The sequence below is a fragment of the Bos indicus genome, chromosome 21, assembly GCF_029378745.1.
Source record: "Bos indicus isolate NIAB-ARS_2022 breed Sahiwal x Tharparkar chromosome 21, NIAB-ARS_B.indTharparkar_mat_pri_1.0, whole genome shotgun sequence".
Classification (NCBI taxonomy): domain Eukaryota; kingdom Metazoa; phylum Chordata; class Mammalia; order Artiodactyla; family Bovidae; genus Bos; species Bos indicus.
In genome coordinates this window covers 65,964,109-65,979,031 of record NC_091780.1, presented here as the reverse complement: position 1 = coordinate 65,979,031, position 14,923 = coordinate 65,964,109, and the positions used below count along the sequence as shown (strand labels likewise).

Below are 14,923 nucleotides of genomic sequence, written 5' to 3'. Positions count from 1 at the left end.
GAACATGGGCAACTTCTTTCCAGGCACCAGTGGTCAGCCCCGATGGGCACGGACATGCTCACAGCCCATGGTCCGCCTGTGTGGAAGGGACACTGCGCGTCAGGGTGCGGCGGCCGGGCCTCGGCCAGTACCATCCAGTCAGTGGGGGCTTGAAGGCGGTGGGGCGTCTGCTCACCTGGGAGGAGGCGGACGGCGCTCGTGTCTGCAGCATCCAGGCAGCCCTCACAGGCGAGGCTGATGCGGGGCGGAGGTGGGTCACATGGCCGTCATGGATGAAGTCAATCAACCCCAGCCTCTCTCTCACTCATGATTCCAGGGAGAGCTCACGGGCAGAATCCAATAATCAGTATAGCCAGGTTCCGTACGTTTGTGATCAAGTCCGCAAATGGTCAAGCGGAGCATCATTTCAGAGGAAATGGGGTGGTCTGGGACCCTGAAATAAAATCTCCTCCGTGAGTCAGTGGTTCTGCAAGGCATCCTCTTGAGAAATGCGAAGCCAAGGACCTCAAATTAGGTGGGACAAACTGCTGAAGCAGCATCTGCTGTCCATGGACCACCCTTAGGGTGCCTGGCAAGCTCCTGATTCCAGCATCCCCTTCTTACAGACACTCCTGGTTCCTTTGAGAGATGGTCTAGTTCTACAAGGCAGTCTGTTCAGGATGACTTGTGACAAATACAGAAAATCCATCACAGAGGGCCACTGGACAATAGGGATGAAGAAATGATGTCTTTTCCAAAGTCAGCATCACTTGCAGGAAGTCCTCCCAGGGAGCGAGGAGCCTGCGGGCGAAGGAGGCAGGGGAGATGTTCTGGGGTCCAACCGTCCTTCAGGTCTCTTGGAGAGGGGCCCATGCCAATGGTGTTCCCTGGACACAAAGCACATGAATTGGGGATTACTTGTCATTCATAAATTAAACCAAGAGGACAACATTTTTGAAGTGCAAACACAGTAAATCCGTAAGAAAAAGGCATTTTTCACCAAGACTTCACCTTGGGACATTGAAGATAGCTGAACTAAGAGACATATATCCTTGAAAGATAAATGCAGGGTTTTTGTTTGTGGATCACTGCAGCAGCACGGTATCATCTGTTTATATCCAAGTAAGATAAAACCCAACTCAAACTGGCCAAAAATAAAGGGAGAGAGAGGCTTCATACAACTGAAAACCGTCAAGGCAGGGCAAGCTTCAGGCAAGGTTTGATTCAGGGGCCCAAACATGAGAGAAATCAGGGGACACTGGGGAAGAAAAAAAGATTCGGCAGGCGGGGGGCAAAAATCTTGACCAGAGTCTACTACAAGTGCCCACATGCCTTCCATGAGGTCGGCACCGGAACCAAGAAGTCTTCGAGGCTGAATTGGATACTGAAAAAGAAGTGCACCGCGAATGTTTCGTCACATATAAAGCGAAAAAGACACGGGCAACTTCTCCTTAAGCACCACACGTCAGGATCGTTCAGCAGCTCAGCTTCTCCACGTGGCATCACTTCTGAGAGCAAATGGGTCCCGCTGGCACATCAGGTGACATGTCATCATGAAACGGGTGCCAGAAGGGACGTTTCACAATTGTCAAAACACAGAAGACGGCTCAAGGGCAACACTGCCTCAAAGGAAGGGGAACGACCTTGGGCCTGGCAGTGTGGCCACTGCTGACTGCTTCAGCTCGCAGAAGTGCCCCCATGCAGACAGGACACGGGAGGTATGTGAATGAAACCCGAGTTTCTGGCGGCCCATGTGGATGACTGGCACACCCTTGCCTGTCTCCACATGCCACCCTCGTTGTAACCTCCTCGTGGTGCCGTGGACCTCCCATCACGTGTCTTTGGGCTTGGCTATGTGACTTGCTTTGACCAGTGAGACACGGACAGAGATGTGCCTGTTGCAAGTTTCAGTCTTCAGCAGCCTCTGAGTTTCCCCTCACTTTCTAGGGCCCTGTCATGGCTGCGAGACCCACACACCAGGCAGTGCAAGAGGAGAGTGACAGACGGTGAGTCCCACCTTCACCCCCTGGAGCAAGCCTCATGTCCAGAACGTGTTTTAGGTACGGAAAAAGTGAAAGCCTCTCAGTCCTGTCCGACTCTTTGCAACCTCATGGACTGTAGCCCGCCAGGCTCCTCTGTCCATGGAATTCTCCAGGCCAGAACACTGGAGTGGGTTGCTGTTCCCTTCTCCAGGGGATCTTTCCAACCCTGGAATTGAACCAGGGTCTCTTGCATTGCTGGTGGATTCTTTACCAGCTGAGCTACCAGGGAAGGACACTCAGAATTAGTGGACCAGGAGACACATGTGCTACGCTGAGCATATGGTCTTGAGTGAGATATCAACATCCATACCTTCACAGATGGTGAACTCCAAGGCGTGTTCTCTGCCATAGGTGTCATGTCCAGAATGCATCTGAAGCAGTATCTGACAATGACCAGTGTCCATCCTGGATGAGTCCTCCTAGGTCAAAAAAATGCTGAACAACAGACACAGAGATGAGTGACGACAGCAAAGCCTCCTCCCCAGGCGATGAACGTGGGTTTGAAATGCACTCAGGGAGAGGTTGGGTTCTACAGGTGGTAACGATCCAGGAGGCGCACATTGAAACCTGCCTGTGAGCACACACCGAGGCCGGTGCCTCAGCTACTTGCTCACTGGCAGCGGCACAGATACCAGTGGTGCTGCCTGGAGTCAGGCATCACATCCGGGAAATCCTCCAGGTGGTTTTACTACTGAAAAGAGATGGACCATGTGATATTCATCTCATACATGACAATCTCATCAAACAGCCTCTTTTCAGACCCCGCAAAAGAGAGCTGACGTCACGAAAGAAGGTGCTCCCAACATTAGCACTATCGGCCATAGACACACACACACACACACACACAGGCACACACTCTGGACAGACAGGACCCTGAAGCAGGTAACACACAGGTCCTGTCTTCAACCTGTGCTGTGGGCTGGGCCTCCTCCCTAACGCTTGCAGTGCAGCTTAGCCATCCGCCTGGGAGAGGTTTGACTGGGAAGAGACGATTGACTGACGATCGCTTCTACTTATTTTTTAAAAGGCGGGAGAGGGAGCCCCTGAGGGCAACCCCTCTTCCCATACAGCAGACTCACACCGGTCCCCCATCCTCCTGTATCTTTTCCAAAGTCGCCAAGATGTCATCCCACAGATGGACTGGGTGCTGGTGGATAGTCAAACGGGTGACCTACATCGTAAATGAAGTGCACGTCACCGGCCTACCATCCCCTCAGCTACCCTGGAGAGCGGCTGGTGTGTCCAGAGAGCCATCCTGGCTGGATCCCACCCTGAGGCGCCACCACCCACCGTGAGTCACCCCGCAAGGGGCAGCCTCCCTCCAACACAGCAAGCTGGGCCCTTCTCCAAACGTGGCTTCCCTTCCAAGCAGCTGTCCCTGCGACACCCGACAGTCCGCCTTCCCCCGGCTACTCAGAGTGCAGCTGGCCACGTCCCTTCCCTGAAGGCTGCATCGGGAACAGGACGTGCCTCCAGGGTGGGATTTGATACTAAAAAAGAGGTTTCCCGTGTATGTTTCATCATAAATAAAGAGAAGACAACACGGATAACCTCTCCTTCAAGTATCGAAGATTAGCCCTGGTCAAAAACACACACCAAAAAAAAAAGCAAAACATCGTGCAGCCTTCCGCTGATGCTGGAGAAGTTTTCCAGAGTCTGTGTGGCCCCGGATGGACCAGTTGACATGTGTCGTATACAAGCGAAGAGTCTGAATTGAGTGTCTTGGGGTTGCTTCCAGAGGTCAGCCAAGAAACCCTTTAAGACTTAACACTGCATAGAGGTCACTTGTGAAATATTTTCCACCAGTACAGAGAACATTTAGTTACAACTGCTTTCCAGGAATTGGAGCTTTCCTTGATGGGGACACTGTAACCTCCTTCTGGAAATATTGATATATCAGGCCTCAGGAAGTGTCCCAGCAATGGTTTGCATCCCAAGGTCAACGTTATCAGGAGCAAATTCACAGATAAATCCCACATTTTGTGGTCAAGGGGCCGGAGATGTGGTCTGCAGTGAACAGACACCCAGGCCCTGCAAGGAATCGGCTATGGGTCCAGGTAATCTTCCAGGTAAGCTGTGGTTCTAAAAACAGATGCATGATATCAAGTTAGTCCTAAGTAAAGTGAGCGCCAAGGCAGGGTAGGGACAGCTGGGAATAGAGCCAGGCCTCCATCTTCCACATGAAACACCACTTAACTACTTTCCACTGCCTTCCATTTAATTCAGCAGAATTAAGGAAGAAAAACAACTTTCATTTCTGGAAGTCAGTTGGCCAAATGTTTGTGCCACATCTGGGTTAGCTTTTCTGTTTTACTGCAAAACCCTTTTGACCATAATTCTTTGATGGGGGAATATTGATCTCTGCAGACTTTCATTTCACTAAGGAGGCAGGCCCACCCCAACAGGCTGGGAGAGCTAGGACTCAAAGTCACAGAAAAAGAAGCCCAGGCTTTCTGTTGTCAAGTGGTATAATGGTGCCCTCCCCTCTCTCTGTAGCTGGCCTTTAGAGCAGAGGACAAAGAGGGTCACCACTCAGGCTGCCCAACTCCACCCTGACAATCTGTCTCTGATCCGTGGTGAGCCACCAGAGTGCCCAGCCTGCAAGAACGCAGCAGCCGCTACCCTGGACACATCAGAGGCGATGGCCCCCGCCACGACCCCACTTCCTCACCTTTCTCTCTTTTTCCCTTCATGGCTCTTTTCTGGTGGAAGGAATAATGTTTGGGCATCAGCTAACAGGATATTAAAGACTAGTAGTCTTTCCTGGTGGCTCAGATGGTAAAGAAGCTGCCTGCAGTATAGGCAGCTAGGTTTGAACCATGGATTGGGAAGATTCCCCTGGAGAAGGAAATGGCAACCCACGCCAGTATTCTTGCCTGGAAAATTCCATGGATGAAGGAGCCTGGTGGGCTACAGTCCATGGGGTCGCAAAGAGTCAGGCACAACTGAGCACTAACACTTTCACTTTCTTCACTGCTGTTTATGGCTACCACCACAACTGTTCTGACACTCATCAAACCAAGTGGGGATGAGGTGGAAAGACCTGGGGCTTCTCAAGAACCCGTGTCCCTTCCCCAGCTGCCACGAAAAAGCCCAGAACTGAGACACGGCCTACTGCCATTGAAACAAACACCATGCAGACAACCTACCTCTGTGTCCCGGCTTTAGAGCTGACCAAGAACCACTTTCTTCCCCAAAGGTTGGCGTCACCTCCATGGAGTCCTACTGGAAAGGATATGAAAGGAGCATCAGCATCAGATACACCACGCAGAGCAAGGGAAACAGACGTGTGGGCTCACTTACCCTGGACTTGAGCTGACAACTTTTGTCTCGTTCAGGAAATCTTTCAAGCTGGTATTTGATACTGAAGAGAGGTTGGTGTGGATGCCCCCTGACGCGTGCATGCTCAGTCATGTCCAAGTCTTTGCGACCCCATGGGCTGCAGCCTGCCAGGCTCCTCTGTCCATGGAATTCTCCAGGTAAAACTACTGGAGCAGGTTGCCACTTCCATCTCCAGGGGATCTTCTTGACTCGGGGATTGAACCTATATCTCTTCTATCTCCTGCATTGGAAGGCGGGTTCATTATCAGCTGAGCCACTGGCGAAGCCCTTTGGTGTGAATAATTTGTCATAAAAGATGGAGTATACTGAAGGAAACCTCTCCTTGAGGACCGCAGAAAAGAGCCACCTCCAGACACACAGCTTCCTCCTCGACAGCAGCACTGCCCCCTAAGGATGAAGTAGATACAATGGTAAGGAACCAGGTGTGTCCCGGGTAAAGCGCATGGCCTGCGGTCAGCTATGTGCTCATTTCTCCTGGACCAGGGTTGATGATAAAGCCCCCTTCCCTGAACTGGTGTAACATCGAACATTCCTAAAGAGGTACATGCACTCCAGAATTCCTACTGGAAATAAACAGCTCCTATCCCAGACCAACTCTAGAGACCGCCAAGGCCTCGTCTTGATCTCAGAACTGGTTTTTCTCCCCAAAGATGTCATTATGTCTAGGACATCTTTTCGGAATAAACCAGAGATTGAGGGGCATGCTGGCCATGCAACAGGCATTCGCCAACATGGGTTTTTGGGCTAAGTCCAAGCTAAATGCAACCACAGATGACCTACCTGTGTGTTCCAGGCATGGAGCTATCTTGGGGACCATGGTCTTTCTCTACATGGGCATTCCTTTGGGAAGTACTCCTGAGAATGGATAAGATACTGATGGTTAGTGGAATAGGTAACTAAAATCAGAAACACGGGACAGGCTTGTGGGCAACAAGTTATTCGTATGTACAGCACCCCATCCCACAGGCTGAGGTCTGGACCAGAAGGCCTCCAAGGTGGGATCTGATACTGGAAAAAAGGTTAACCAGGTGTGTTTCATCCTCATGAAAGAAACAGAGACCTAGAAAACCTCTCCTCAAGTACCACCAATCACACTGACATGAGCTGGTTCTTCCTCAGACTTGACAGCCAATCCCAGAAGCCCTGTTAATACGGATTGCACACGAATGGTTAGTACAACAGGTGACATGAGTCATACATACAAGGCACAGGCTTTGTGGTCAACCACTTATTTCTGTCCACTGGGCAGGAGCCGACAGTAAACGTCTTCCCCGGAAGCTGAGGTCTGGACCGGAAGGCCTTCAAGATGGGATTTGATACTGGAAAAGAGGTTAACCAGGTGTGTTTCATCCTCATTAAAGAAACAGAAACCCAGAAAACCTCTCTTCAGGTACCATGGATGAACACTGACCAGAACACCAGTGATTCTTCCCCAGACTTGACCTTCAATCCTGGGCGTCCTACGAGTACGGAACTGGACTCTGGCGGTTGAAGTGCTGGTTTAAGCCACTGGTTGAGCGCATGCTGTCCATCCAAGTACCCCAGTGGAGCACACCTGGTGGCAGCCTCAACATCCTGAAACTGGCATTGTGGCCAGAGGCTGCTGAGACTACAGAGATGCTGCTCAGAAGAGCTGTCACATTTTTGGTTCACCCCCGGGGCAAACTTTTCTCAGTTACCATAGAGACACATATGCCCCCAAGCCAAGGTGGGTTCCCCCCTCCGAATTTCCCCCCAAGGATTCCCTGGATACTGAGGTGTATGACCTGGGTCATCAATAAAGTCCACACACCCTGGTCAGCTGGTCACTCCAGTACTTTGGGGTGGCGCAGACAGCATGCCCCTTCCCCTGAGTTTGGACGGCCTCACAGCTGGGAAGCCCTCCAAGACAAGATCCCCTACTGAAAACGAGTCCAAGTCTGCAGTATCTGGCACGTGGGTGGCAGACGCCTTGACGGTGTTCTCTTCCGAGTCTAGCAGAGGCCCGGCTGATCCCGCAAAGTCTCCTTCCCCCAGAGTGGACACTTCTTCCGGAAGTTCTCCAAGAGGGGATTAGATACTGAGGGTTAGTGGACCAGGTCACAAACGGCACAAATAAAGCGTGTGCTCTCTGGTCAACCATCTCATGTACCCAGGCACGTGGTGAAGCCATTCTCCTCGTCTGCAAGTTAGCCCTGCCCTCGAAGCCGCCAAGCCAGCAAGGTCTGCTGAGAAGAAGGCTGCCGCGCGACAGTCATCAGCACACACAAGACAAATGCATCACAAACAAACCCCACCGAGTGGCAAAGAGCGCAGAGCTAGTGTGCCCACCCGCCGCAGAGGTTAGCTCCAGGAAAGCGCGCAAGGCGGGATTAGATACTGCAAAGAGGTCGACCGTGTAATGTGCGCCATAAATAAAGCGAACGCGCCACGGACCACCTCTCTCCAAGTACCAAGCAGCGGCAGTGCTGACACCGGGGCAGCGGCTCTTCCTCAAAGCTGAGATCACCTCCAGGAAGGTCTTCCAAGGCGAAGATGTGATATCGAGAAGAAGTAGACCATGTGTCCTACGTCATAAATAAAGCGTACACACCATGGTCAACCGCGTCTTCAAATACCAGGAAGCCGACCTCACCTCGCCTCCCTTCATCTGGGACCACCTCCCGGAAGCCCTGGCAACCTACATCATGAGTTACCAGCCATTAGCAAGGGTGGCCGTGACCACACACACCCACGCCCAAAGCCACTACTACCACCTCCAGGCTGCCCGGTAAGGCTGGGACTGAGTGCTGAGTGCTGGCTGGGGGAATAAAGCCCGTGGTCTGTGCTGGATGCGCCTACCACCTACTTCCGAGCTGGCGTGGCCTCCAGGAAGTCCCCTCAGGCTGACTGATGCTGAGAATTAGTGGACCATGTGACATACGTCATAAAGCACACGTACGTTTTATGGTCGACCATCTCTCCACATACAGCGAAATGGTGCTGAAGCCAGACCAGCGCGTCTCCCACGAAGTTGGCTTGGCCTCGGGGAAGCCCTCTGCGACTGAATTTGATATTGAGAAGACGTGGACCACATTACATACGACATAGAGACAGCGCATGTTCTATGGTCAACCATCTTTTCAGGTACCGTGGGAAGGGCTGATGTCAGAACCGGCGTCTCTTTCCTCTCCTTAGCATCACCTTCCGGAAGCCCTCAGAGGCCAGATGCAGTACTGAGAAGAGGCCCCTATGCAATGTCTGCTAGAGGCGCAGTGGACGCGGCACAGAGAAACCCCTCAAGGACCCACAGTGGAGATGACGCCGGGACAAGCACTATGCCTGATACTCAGCACTGCCTACAGGAAGCCCCCCTAGGTGCAGTGGCTGTTACGAAAAGGCTGACTGAGTCACATGCTTTGTAAGTAAGATGTATGAAGCATGGTCAACTTCTTCTAAGTATCTCAAAGCAGTCCTGGAGCCAGAACCAATACCTCGTCTCGGAGGTGGACATGACCTCCCTGGAGACTTTTGAGGCTGAACGCGATACTGAAAAGAAGCAGACCACATTACATACGCTGTTAATCAAACACATGCAGTGTGGTGGAACCCTTTCCAGGTACCGTGAGGTCGGCGTGGGGGCCAGAACCAGGGCTCCAACTTGGCTCTCAGGCTGGCAGCATCTTCGGCAAGTTCCTCAAGGCTGGGTGGGAGATGAGGGAAGAAATGGGCCTGTGGACCGCACATCGTCTGAAAGCACTTGAGGCCAATCAGATCTTCGTGGGGGCTCAGTGTTGAATCCAGAGCCGAGGCGTCTTCCCCGAGAAGACTAAGCTTGATATGGAAAAAAGATAGACTGTACACGCATCGTCAATGAAAAATACGAGTCAGTGTGTCTCTTCAAGTACCTGGTGTGGCATCGTCTTGTGGGCGCCGTATCCGCCTCTACATGGGCACGTGGTCCTGAAGTCAGTGGAGCATAGCCTTGAGACTGATGGGACGCAGAAGGTGGCACAGCCCTGCGTGAACATTCTCCGTGCTGGCCACGGTTTCTTCAAGGACCTGGGCGAGGGGTGTGCCACAGTGGAAACGGGATCGCTCCCGAGAGGTGAGCATTGTCCTAGGGAAGCCCTTGAAGGCTGCATTTGACAGTGAGGAGGAGACGGCGTCGCAAGCATTAACAGATTAAGTACACATCTACCAGTCTACCATTCCGCCAAGTACCATGGAGCGGGGAGGGCGCGGAGACCAGCGTCGCCTCTCTTGACTTCAGGCTTTCTCCAGGAGGCTTTTGATGGCTGGGCTGGATACCAAGAAGCGGTTTACCGTCCCACATACATATTCAGAATGTATGTGGGACGGTAAACCATTTCTTCAAGTACCGCACGATGGCAGTGACGCTGGAGGAAGGCTGGCATCTGCAAAGTTGTCTCTGGGGACCTCTTCACGGCTGTTTGATGCTGAGAAGAAGCAGGTCATGGTGTCATACTAAACAAGAGTTTCGAAGTCAATCATTGTCACTGAATGCCAGAGAGCAAGCAGCACTGATCCCGAAAGAGAAGCAAGATCCACTCCCCAGAGACGGTGAGATTTCCCGAGGCAGAACTTGATATAAGAAGAGCGAGAGTATGTAATTTCGCATCATGCAGAAAAGAACATGCCATACAGAAAACCATCTCTTCGAGTGTCATGGAGAGGCCTGATGCTGGGTCCGAGGGCGCCTCCCTGAAGATGGCGTCACTTCCAGGGGCCTCGAGGATGGATTTGATACTGAGGGTTAGTGGACCGTGTTACATACGTCACAGATAAAGCGTACGCTATACGGTCTACTATCTCTCCAAGTACCACACAGGGACGCCGAGGACAGAGGCTGGGGACACGTCCAGAAAGTGTTCCAGAGCTGGAGAGAATCAGAGGGCAGGCCGACTACAACACATACATCATGCGACAAGCACACACGGGCTAGGAGTCTTGTCTCCACAGTCAGGAGCTGGCGCGGGCGCTGGAACGGGAGGCTTATCCCCAAAGCTGGCAACTCCTCCAGGAAGCCCTCCAAGGCTGCATGTCCCACCGAGCAGAAGTGGACGATGGTCTGTTTCATCATTCCAAAAATATCGATCAAATGCCCACTAGGTGTCAGGCACTGTGTTGGATCTGAGAGGATGGGTATGGGTATGGCAGGAGGGTGGGCATGGCATGTGGCAGAGAGGAACATGTGAGGGGCTGGTCGTGAGCAAATTGATGAAAAGAAGACGGCATGTGCGCCATCACAAGGAACACCTGCCTAGTTCTCCTGAGCAGGCCAAGCAAGTAGTCTCCGGGCACATGAAGCCCAGGTTGTGAGCCCTCGTTCTGAGCATCAAAAAAAAAGAAAAAAAGAATATATATATATATGCCACAAGATTGTTCCAGGCCAGATGGGCTCTGAGCAGTAACCACTGTGCCATCTTCGGTAAACCAGGCAGATGTCATTTTGGTCAACAGACTCCCTAGGGTCAGAACCTCCATCTCATCCCCAGTCTCGGCATTGCCTCCAGAAAACCTTGGAGGAGGAATTTAATATTGATCAGAGGTGGACTTTCATACAAACATAGGAACTTCAACATAGGGGACTATCTCTCCAATACCGTGATGGAAGCTGGGCTGCTGGGTCTCCCTGAAGGTGGTGTCGGTTCCATGGAGCCCTCCAAAGTCTGGCTGGGCTACTGGGACGTGGTGGCCCATGTCACACCAGTCTTTCCTCATGCACAGGCCACAAAGCAAGCCATCTCTCTTCAAGGACCATGCCTGAGGCTGGAAGCAGGGTCTCTTCCCCAGGCAGCGTCACCTCCAGACAAGCCCCCAGAGGATGCACTTAAAAGGCCTTGTTGCAAGATTCGGACATCAGACACGGGCCCCAGGGGTGACCGCAGAGTAGGGCCACGGCTAAACCCAGTGTCCTCTTCCCTCACGTTGGCAACACCTCCGGGGTGCCCTCCGAGGACGGATTGGATACTGAGAGTTAGTGGACCATGTTACATAGGTCAAAAATCACAAAGCCTACGTTCCATAGTCTACCATCTCTGCAGGAACCATGGAGTGGTGCTGACCCCAGAATCAGGGCTTGTCCCTGAAGTTGGTGTCGCTTCCAGGCTTAAGGTTTCTGAGGCCCCATTTGGCATTAGGAAGCAGGCACGTGGGGAACACAAACTGCTCCCCTCAATTGTGGGGGAGCAGTTCTGATATGGAAGACGTGCCTCCCTCCTGAACTAGCATCTCCCATAGGAAGGCCACGCCAACTCGGAAAGACCGAGAAGAGGCAAACCACACAACGCTGACTGTGCTTTGGCCATGGCACGGTCAACGGTGTCTTAATCACAGGGATGGGCAGTGGTTTGCTCTGCATGGCAGAACGGGAAGCTCTAAGAGCAGAGCTCATGTGTGAAAGGGGGCCCTTGACTTCTGGGTAACGACCTACGCGAGCTCACCCAGGCTCTGACAGTCCTCACCACATGCCACACCACCCTTGTAGACTTGAGCTGCAGGGCTGGGTGTGAAATGGGCTCTTCGTTATCCTGCTCAACACCTCCACCTCCTCCCTGAGGTCTTCCCTGGGTCTCTCCATCCCTTCTCATAGCCCAACTGCCAATACAGCCACCTTGGATGAATGGGAGGCACAGCCGAGAGGTCGGGTAATCACCATGGAAAGGGTAGGGCCGGCTCCAGGCAGCACGGTGGGGCACAGCTGTCCCATTAAGTCTTGATGCCCACTGCATGGCACCCCCTGCTCACAGTCCAGCTGCTGAAGACCAAACTGCCTGGAACTGCATTCAAGGCATCAGCCTTTGTCCCCATCCTCATCCCTGGGCTCCCTGAGCCCTGACCCCACCCTCCAGCTCCAACCTTTGCTTCCCCTGGCCCTGCAGGGGGCAGGCTCCACAGCTCCCTGCCCATGTGGTCAAAGAAACAAGCTCATGTTTATCAAACACCCATGAGCTGCTGGAACTGTGAATAAAACATGATCTCTGTCCTCCTGGAGCTTCTAAGCTATCAGAGGAGACTCATGTGGAAATAATTAACGCAGAGCATTGATTTCAAAACTAAAAGGGGCCAAAATGTGAAAAACCAGGGACGTGTAAGAAGAAGGTCTGACCGTTTTAGAGAAAGCTTCTTAGAAGAAGGATAAAGTAAAAGATGAAGGATGAGGAAGCTAAGCCAGGAAGAGAAACCAGAGAGGACCGTGCAAGACTGAAGCAGAGGCATGGATGCAGTGTGGACTAGAGGGGTCTCATGGACCAGATGGAGCGTGAGAGAGCCAGAAATGTGCCAGAGATCAAGCCAGGTGAGGTCTAGATCATTTAGAGCCTTACAGCAAAGTTTAAAGATTACGGGTTTTATCCTCAAGCCAAGAAAAAGAACGGATAAAGAACTTGAGTTTGGCGTTTTTATACGATATCTCTTGCAAATGTGAAAAGAAATTGCTGGGGGCAAAAGTGGAAGCAGGGAGAAAGAATACAGGAGGCTCAAAGAAGAGAGTGGTGCCCTGGACAGAGTAGGAGCCACGGACATGGGGGGAAGTGGGATGTTTGGGAAGTTAGGAAGACGAGTGGAAGAGACGTGGTAAGGTCCCAGGTGTGGGTGGGGAATGGGGAGCGGTAAGACCATGGAAAGCATCTGGGCGAGTGTTGGTCACAGAAGCCAGGAGAGGGCCTCTGGGCTGGGCAGCACACCTCTGGGCTGGGGAGCACGCCTACGAGCATGGGTCGGGGGCACGCGTTCACTGCTGAACACTCCGAGTTCAAAGCGCTGGTAAGAAATCCTAGTCCAGATGCTGAGTCGGCAATCGGATGCGGGTCACCGACGGTCCTAATGGAGGCACTTCTGGGGGAAAGGTAGGGTCAGAGAGCAAACAAAAATGAGACATGAAGGATCCACCAAGAAGATGGTGGCTCGAGATTTTTTAGACTCGAAGGATCACAGCCTGGTAGGAGCCCATGGGAAGGCTGTAGGAAGTGGGGGCTGGAAAGGGCAGTGGGAGACCCCTGAGAAGCTGAAGAATGGAGTCAGGCTTTGGGGCAGGTGCTGCTGGGCCAGAAGGAGGTCACCTCCTCCACTGGTCCTAGGGAAAGGGAAGCAAGGGGCCGGGGAGGATGTGGGGAAGCCACGGGGGTTCTCTTGGATGGCCTTGATGTTCTCTGTGTCCGGGATCGGGGAGGAAGCCAGTCACATCGCTCCTTGGTATGGGGGCTCCTCTGACGCAGGGAGGGGGTCACTGGCCCAGCATCAGATATTCCACTGAGTAGTGGGCGAGGAAAGAATGGACAACTCTGAGTAGCAAAGATGGACCCAGAAAGTACCCTTGTCCTGGATAAAGTGACATGCCACTCCACTGGCATCCTGGACCACTAGAGACACAGGGAAGCCCACCTTTCCCTCCCCCCCCCAGACCCCAGAGGGTGGCTCTTCTCACTTCCCCAGACCCCAGGCATCACTCCACTCCCTTGCACGTCTACTGGCTCACCCACTCTTTCAAGGGCACATCGACCCACCCATCCACTCGCGTATTCCGTCTCACAAACTCACCCCCTCACACACATCTACTCCCCCACTAATTCACCTGTTCATTGATGTCCTTGCAGACACACAGCCATGAACACACATGTGCCAACATCAGTCCCATGAGGAGCCCAAGGCGGCCCTGGAGCGATTTCTGTGTTCCTGCCTCCTGGGAGCTCACAGGATGGGAGAGAGACAGACACAATCCGCAGAGTGACGCGTGATGACGGAGCAGCACTGCGGCGAGGATTTTGAGTCCAGAAACAGGACAGGGTTTCAGCTCCTGCAGGATGGCCCGGACACAGAAAGCACCGTGTTCCTCCCAAAGAGGAGGGGAAGCGGGCGGGGAAGGCAAGCAGAGGAGATGGTGAAAAGACCCACTCACCTCTTAGTATTTGGGAGGGGATACACAAGAGGAAGGGGAAGAAACAGATACATCCTCAACTTAATAATTACACAGAGGGCAGAGGGAGCACAAAATCATTTCACTTAAAAAAAAAAAACTATTTCATTTTTACTGTAGAGAAACTTAGATGTAAGCTGTTTAAAAAACAAGCAAACAAACAAAACTGAGGTGTAAGCACTAATAGACTTAGAAACTGATTGTATACTTTTTGAATCATCAAAAAACAATTTTAAGAAAAACGTTGTTGTTGTTGAGTCACTAGGTCATGTCTGACTCTTTTGTGACCCCATAGACTGTAGCCCTCCAGGCTCCTCTGTCCATGGGATTTTCCAGGAAAGATACTGGAGTGAGTTCCCATGCCCTCCTCCAGGGGATCTTCCCGACCCAGGGATCGAACCTGCCTCTCCTGCACTGCAGGTGGATTCTTTGCAACCGAGCGACCACTGAAGCCCAAGAAAAACGTGGTGTATATAAGACAGCAGGAAAGAAACTCAGGGTGAAAAAAGAAAACAAGCCTTAAGTGCAATTTTCTGAAGTTAAAACAAGAAAATCCAGAAAACAAATGTGAGTTATACACCCTTAAAAGGAGTTTCCAACTCAAGTCAAAAATCCTCAAAGCCAACTCTATGTTGTCTATTTGAAGCACACATTCAACAAATTG

At 52.2% G+C, this 14,923-nt stretch overlaps 1 long non-coding RNA gene across 3 annotated transcripts; it reads right to left on the bottom strand.

Moving 5' to 3' along the window:
- Window positions 1-25: 25 nt before the first annotated feature.
- LOC139178260 (uncharacterized) lies at window positions 26-13,728 on the bottom strand. 3 transcript variants are annotated; one of them, XR_011562716.1, is made up of 5 exons: window positions 6,775-13,728; window positions 6,144-6,682; window positions 5,325-5,750; window positions 2,332-5,243; window positions 26-866 (listed from the first exon to the last, which is right to left on the bottom strand). It is a non-coding gene; the product is annotated as an uncharacterized lncRNA (long non-coding RNA). The 3 variants fall into 3 exon arrangements; XR_011562715.1 differs by having other exon boundaries at window positions 2,332-5,750; window positions 6,144-6,218; window positions 6,566-6,682; XR_011562714.1 differs by having other exon boundaries at window positions 2,332-5,750.
- Between the last annotated feature and the right edge of the window lie 1,195 nt (window positions 13,729-14,923).